We start from the raw sequence: 7,688 nt of genomic DNA, 5'->3' as shown, positions 1-7,688 counted from the left end.
TAAAGTTAAATTACTAGAGTATTTTTTTATCTTAGAAACTGTAAAAATATATTAAATTATCTCAAGTATAAATTCACATGCCCTTGAGAAATTATTAATATAATGACCTCTGTGAACCTAAATTATCCTTGATTGAATCAAATGTGTGAATTTAAAGGATAATCAGGTGATGCAACCAATCCTGATCTTTTTCCATAAAATTAGAATATGCCTTGAGAATTTAATATTTTTACACGAAACAGGATTATATTATTACTTTTTCTTACATGCCAAATGTTTTTACTAAAACACATGTTTTTTTTTCTATAAAATTGTACTGGGGAACCAGACTTTAGCAGAATTATTAAGTCATGCATCAGATAGTCTCACTCTAATTTGACAGAAAACATTTAAAATTTTTGAAATTATTTACAATTGAAGTCTCAGATTTCTTAGGTATAAAATATAGAAATTAATTTTTATCTGAAATTTGTTTTTACACACAAAGGTAATATAAACAGGGAGAGATAACAGTGACTACAGTCTGCCATTTTAACATTTTATAATGGAGAGGAAGTATAAGATAGAAATGAATAGGAAATCTGTACTCTATTCAATACAGTATTTGAGGGGGATTAAAATGCAAAATTGTGATAGATCTCATAGCAAAAGGACAACAGGAAAACATAATTTTCTACAAAAGAAAACTACATCCCTCTTCCTTCTCATATACAATACAGCATGATAAACTCCAAATCTCTGGGTAGAGAGAGATCACTAGGAATGCTATTTTGAAAGCTCAGATCTTACCACTAGTACCACAGGTCCTCCTCAAAGTTCAAACCTCTTAATCCTTCCCAAATATTTTCCAACTCGGTATGAAGAATGCAGACATAACATCCTATTGGGGGGGAGGGTTCTCATTCAACCCACCACAAAAGATGCATGTTACAGAGGATATGTGTCTTTTCAAGCAGGTACACAGAGTGGCAATTCCTAAAACACAATAGAAAATTTAAATAACGACTTTATTAATCTACCATAAATCTGTATTTATTTTCCAGAATTTTTGCTGAAGTATGAAATGTAGTGATGATAATATCCTGTATTCATGAATAAAATAAGAACAAACTTTCCTAGAAATAGTGGCTCAAACATACTAGAAATATATTGAAACTTTTGTCGTGAAAAATGAAGTAGCATTTAAGAATCTCAAATTTAATTATTCTGCAACTTAGGCTTCTCTTACTTTTGTTTTCTAAAAGCAATATATCCATCCACAAGTAGATCAGAGATGACAAGATGCATACATAATTGGTCAGATGAGAAGGCACAGAAGGTGAACTCACTTGCTGCCAAGCTGTGTTATCTGTATTTCACTTCTAAGACCTTCAGGATGGAAGGAGAGAACTGACTCTCTCAAGTTGTCTTCTGACTTCCAGAAATGCTTCATAGCATAATGACACACACACACACACACACACACACACACACACACACACACACACACACGGGGAGAGGGAGAGAGAGAGAATCAATTGTATCCTTTATTTGAAAACTAAAATGTGCTACTGAATGTTTTGGGTTGTATGTTTGTTAACACTTTAGGTGTAGCTCTTTAGCAAATGTAATAATTACTAACTATAGCAACTCTGTTGTATATTATATATTTAGCATGCATACAAATCATGGCTGAGAGCATGTGAAAGAAAAAAAAAGACACACAGGAATTCCACTTAAGGCCTCATGCTGTACATTGGAATAAACCTAGGGCCTCCTGCATGCTAGAAAGGGATGCACCTACTCAGTGACAGCATTAGCCCTACTTCTAAGGTGTCATGTGTGACAGCAAGAAAATGGAAGGAAGAAAATCTGAACCATCATACAGATACTTTGCTTTCAGTCTGATGGCTTCTAGAATTATGTCAGATTCAATTAAGCTACAATAAACCTCCTAATCAGTTGAGGCTGCCTTAGGAAAGTAAAATACATTCAATATTCAGAATCTTTGTAAACTCCTGGTCATCTTTGAACACTGTAGGCTCACAAAATTTAAAATTCAATTTTACTTACTGAACTAAAGACAAATTCTCTATATGGCTCTCAGGAACATTTGTGATGGATTCACAGCTTATCTTATTCAACACACAGAATTTTTAGTGCTTATTGCAGATACCTCACAGTTTCCTTATTATCTGGTTTTCTTTTGAGGCAACACGCCAATCCTTTTTTAACTCCACTTTCCAGGAGTGAGGTGCTATCCTTTCTTGATAACCCAAAGAGAATATTTTTGTCTTAAGTAAGAAATAACCCTGAAAGGTTATAAAGGTGTGTGCCTACATTAAATATTTAGAATTCCCTCTATAGAAATATAAGAAATCAATGGGAGAAGCAAGTAGGAGTTTTGAAAGCTTATGGTTTAATACCACAGTCCTATAGAAAAAGCTTCAGGAAGAGCAGCTTCTGATGTGCCCATTATCCTCAGCATTTTCTCCTAGGTGAAAGATGCAGAGGTCTCTTGTTGATCATTTATGATACTCCACAGCAGCAGAAAGGAAATCCTTTGTAACTAGCATTTCCAAAGGTTGATGGAATCCTGTGAAAGAGATGTACAAGTGCAGGCTCACCAAAGAAAGTGCACATCAAAGAAGAATGTCCTTGTCATCTAAACATACTTAATCCTTGAAGAATCCTATGATTTCAGTTTTGTCCCAACTTCTGCCTTGAACCTTCTTCCATCAGCCGAGAAGCCATAAAAGTTTGTGGTTGATGTTACAGGATGCCTTGAAATCAGAAGTACATTTGGACATTAATTGAATATAATTTTAACAAGTCTCCCACATAAAAAAGTCATTTTTTTCAGTAAAAATAGTAGAGGGAAAGATGAACATGAAGAAAATACATAGAATGAACTGTGTGAAATGCCAAAATTACACCCACTTATTTTTTACTCAAACTGGAATTTTATAAAATACATTTTAATAGCAAGTAAATTCATATTAAGACATAAATTCAGAAATACAATAGCTTCCTTCTCTCTGTACTGTGTTTTGTATTTAACCTTCCAATTTTGCACATTTCCTTTTATTGAAGGATGCTTTTCTCCTATCAGGTTCACTACTTCCCCTTTAAAACTCTTTTCTGATTGAACCTTTGCCTTTTAAAACCTTCAGCTAATTCAATGTAAGAAAACAGAAACAAAAACAAGCAAACAGAAAAAAAGTGTTAATGGTTTTATTTAATGTGAGGAAAACTATTGCTTGCCTGTTATGGTTACAACTTTTTCATGCTATGGTTGAAGAACTGTTTCCTTTTAGTATATTCTGTTCTAAGTTTTTCCATCAGTACTGAGTCAGAACAGAGGGCAACACCTCTATATTGTCAGATGAATCATAATTGGCTCAATGGAATTGTTTATCTGCCATTGTCCAGAAGATAGAAAGATTTTACAATCTTGTAAATATTAGTTTGCTGTGAGGAGTAAAAATGATTCAGCATGGGCTCTGCTGAAGCTATACAGAGCAAGTAACCTCGTCATTTCTACATGGCTTGAATGTTATGCTATGCAAAGTGGCTTTGGAGAAGATAAGAAAGGTGTGCAATTCCCCATCCTTCACGTTAAGTACATAAGATCACTAGGAATGCTTGAATTTGTACTAAGAAATCTGATAGTCTGCAAATATGATTGCAATTTAAACAAAGCAAACCCAAACGAAATAATGGATCAGATAAACCATACTTCTTTTTTTTTATATATATATAATTTTTTTTATTTAATTTTATATAACAAAGTCCAATGAAATGAAAACAAACATTTATACACAATATTTGGGAATTTGGGCGTCGTTCTTTCCAGACTACTTCCTGCTGATAAGGGGCGCTGTTTTGGGGGATTCGAAGAAGATTCAGATATCCTAGCTGTAGTCTGTAGGGCTGTTTTGTCCAGCTGTTTGGAATGTAGGATCAGCTTGAACTCTGTTTCAGGCAGTCTGGCGTGATCAAACCACATTAGTCTGGAAGGAATCCACATCTTTTCATTTTCTGTGGAAACAAAAATAGAAATACTTTTCCCCAGTAACTTGTTCTTCAACTTAAATTTTGGAGTCAAAGCGTTTTTTTTTTTTTTTTTTTTTTTTTTTTTTTTTATTTATTATTTTACATGTCGATCCCAGTTCCCTCTCCCTCTCTCCCTCCCTCCCCTTCAGCCCTCCCTCCCTCCTTCCCTCATTTTACCCTCTCTGCCCTCTCACATGCACTCTAAACGCCCTCCCCTCCCAACCCCCCACCACAATACCATATGTAGGGGAATGCGATCCAGTTGGGGTCATGTAGATCTGACAGGTCCTGTGAAGTAGGGACTAGGGCCTCTCTCCTGTCTCTAGGTTAAGGCAGTTATCCCTCCATGGGGGGATGTGTTTGCAAGGTCCTTTTGTGCACCAGGGATACATCCTGGCTCCACTGTCTGAGGTCCCTTAGACTGCTCAGACCTTCTGGCTGAGACCCATATTCAGGGGGGTCCGAGTCAGTCCCCTGCTGGCTTCCCAACTATCAGTCTAGTGGCCCTTAGCTCCTCCTTGTTCAGGTAAGCTGTCTCTATGTACTTCTACCTCATGGTCTTGTCCTCTCCATCTGCTTCTGGGTTCTAGTTTGACTCAGTGTTTATGTATGGGTGTTTGCTCCTGTTTTCAACAGGCATTAGTTGAGGACTCCATGGAGAAGTTAGTTGTTGATCTCACTCTCCGGGAAGGGCATTTATGATAGCCTTTCCACGGAAGCTGAGATTGTTAGTTGGGAGCAGTCTTGTAGTTCCCTCGGGAAACCATACTTCTTTAAAAAAAATATATATATGCCAGCTTGAGATCAGTATGGCAGTTCCTCAGGAAAATGGGAATTAGTTTACCACAGGACCCAGCAATCCCCCTCTTAGGCATATACCCAAATGATCCACATCCAAACAACAAAGACATCTGCTCAACTATGTTCATAGAAGCATTATTTGTAATAACAAGAAACTGGAAGCAACCTAGATGCCCCTCAATTGAAGAATGGATAAAGAAGATGTGGCATATCTACTCAATGGAATACTGCTCTGCAGAAAAAAAAAATAATGGAATCTTGAAATTCGCAGGCAAGTGGATGGCACTTGAAGACCCTATCCTGAAGGAGGTAACCCAGTCACAAAAAGAGGAACATGGTATGTACTCGCTCACATATGGATTTTAGACCTAGAGCAAAGGATCACCAGCCTACAATTCACACCACCAGAGGAACTAGGATACAAGGTGTATTCTAAGAGATTCATATAAAATCCCTCACAGACCTGGGAAGGGACAAGTCCCCCAGAGCTCAGGTGAAGTGGGGGAGGACAGCGAATGGAGATAGAAGTAGGAGAAAATGAGGGGGAGGAGAGGAAAACACGTGCAACTAGGAAGATTGTGTCAGGGTAGGAAAAAATAAAGATATAGAGAGAGTAAAAGAGAGAGAGAGAGGAAGGGAGGGAGGGAGAGAGGGAGAGAGAGAGAGAGAACATAAAAGAGGGAGCCAATATTGGTTTGAAGAGAAAACTGAACCTAAAGAAAGGTCTAGAGACCTACAAGACTGCAGCCAACTAACAATTTGAGCTTTCGTGGAAAGGCTACCATAAATGCCCTTCCTGGATAGTAAGAGCAACAACTTACTTATCCACCATCATGGAGCCCTCACCTAATACCTGTTGGAAACAGGAGCAAACACCCATACCTAAACACTGAGTCAAACTAGAATCCAGATGCAGAGAGGAAAAGAACAGGTTGCAGAAACATATAGAGACAGCTGACCTGAACAAGGAGGAGCTAACGGGCCACCAGACTGATAGCTGGGAATCCTGTATGGGACTGACTCAGGCCCCCCTGAATATGGGTCTCAGCCAGAATTATTGAGCAGTCTAAGGGACCTCAGACATTGGAACCAGGATGTATTCCTGGTGCACAAAAGAACCTTGCAAACACATCCCCACGGAGGGATACTGCCTTAACCTAGAGATAAGAGAGAAGTCCTAGTCCCTACTTCAAATGACTTGACAGATTTACATAACCCCATCTGGATGGCATCACCCTACATGTGGAATTGGGGTGGGGGGATGGGAGGGGAGGGTGGTTAGGGTGCATGTGAGGAGGCAGAGGGGGTAAAATGTGAGGGAGGGAGAAAGAGAGGGAGTAGGAATGGGGATTGATAAGTAAAATAATAAATTAAATCAGAAAAAAAACTGTGTCTTAGCCTAAGAGAATTTTATCAATATTATTGATCAATATTGTTCTTAATTGCATCACTACAAAACAAACAAGACAATGTATATAACTAGAAAAAGATGTTATTGAATAAATAAATATATTTAGCAAAAGTAATACTGTGATAAAACCTAGTAGACATTTTCTGTTTTTGTTTTTTGTTTTTGTTTTAGTTTTGATTTACCTTTCTAAGAAAAAAGAGAAACAAAAACATGGGACTTTAAAAATTGTCTATTCATTTATCTACTGTCTCAAATTTATTGTATGCCAAAATGATAGGATAGTATGCATCATTCTCCAAAGACCTTCACACATTTCATTCATTGCCATTTTAACTTTATTGCTGAGAATTAAGAGACATCCTTCAGAATGCCAGCCATGCCTGTAGGATACATTATCAGTAATGGAAAGAGGTAATTTATAACTAAATGACATATTGATGGTCAGTCATAATAATTATTTCCAAATATAATGAACTCTCATAAGAATGTTTGTAAAACTAACATGAAATGACAAACTATGAACATAACATTCATTTGTTTCTCTTCAAAGAATCATTTCAATAAATATATGCTAATCTTGTGAATATTTTATTTGTTATAGAGGATTATACTTTGAAGCAGTCTGTTTTATTAGTTAAAGTACTATTTTCTTCTGTGTTTCAATTGATATTTATTGAATAATGAAATGTAAATTTTATGGAACTAAATTTTCCACTTCTTAAATGGATACATTTGTTTACAGATTATATATAGAAAAAGTATGACTTTTGTCTAATCTTTTTCAAGTAATTAATAGATAATTGGAGCAAAAATGTGCTAAATATAATGTTAATAACACACAGTTTCTGATTAAAACATTTAAGTAATGATAATATAGAAAACGTTCATAGATAAAATGGCTTAAAGAATCTATGATTAATTTAAACTTCAAATTATTTAAGTAGTATAATACTTTATACAAACATCAAATGTCAAAAGAATGTGAAACCATTAGGAAGTAAACTAATTCACAAGAAAATAATAAATCCAGTACTTTCATGTCATACACTAAACCTATATTGACAATATTAAAAATGCTCAGGGGAAAGAGCTAATTTATATTATCAATGGATTACCATAAACATATGTAGATAGACAGAGTTTGTAACTATGTTTCCAGTCCTCTTCCAAAATGATTTAATCCCTTGAAATTAAAAAGTATATATACTCATTATGTAATTTTTAATGATACTCTTTATACAGTTGCTCAGTAAGACATCAGCTCTTCATGCCAAAGGTTGTATGTTTATATGTATGTGTGTATTTGATGTTATTAAGTGATTCTTGTGCCAGAGAACCATCAAAGGATTCAGTTTTGAAAATCACCTCTAGTGAGGTAATATATTAGCATTCATTATTGCTTTACTTCTTTTGTTTTACTTAATAAACTTTGATACAGTGT

The sequence above is a fragment of the Phodopus roborovskii genome, unplaced genomic scaffold (assembly GCF_943737965.1).
Source record: "Phodopus roborovskii unplaced genomic scaffold, PHOROB, whole genome shotgun sequence".
NCBI classification, from domain to species: Eukaryota; Metazoa; Chordata; class Mammalia; order Rodentia; family Cricetidae; genus Phodopus; species Phodopus roborovskii.
The sequence above is the reverse complement of the archived record's forward strand: the minus strand, read 5'-3'. Positions refer to the sequence as shown.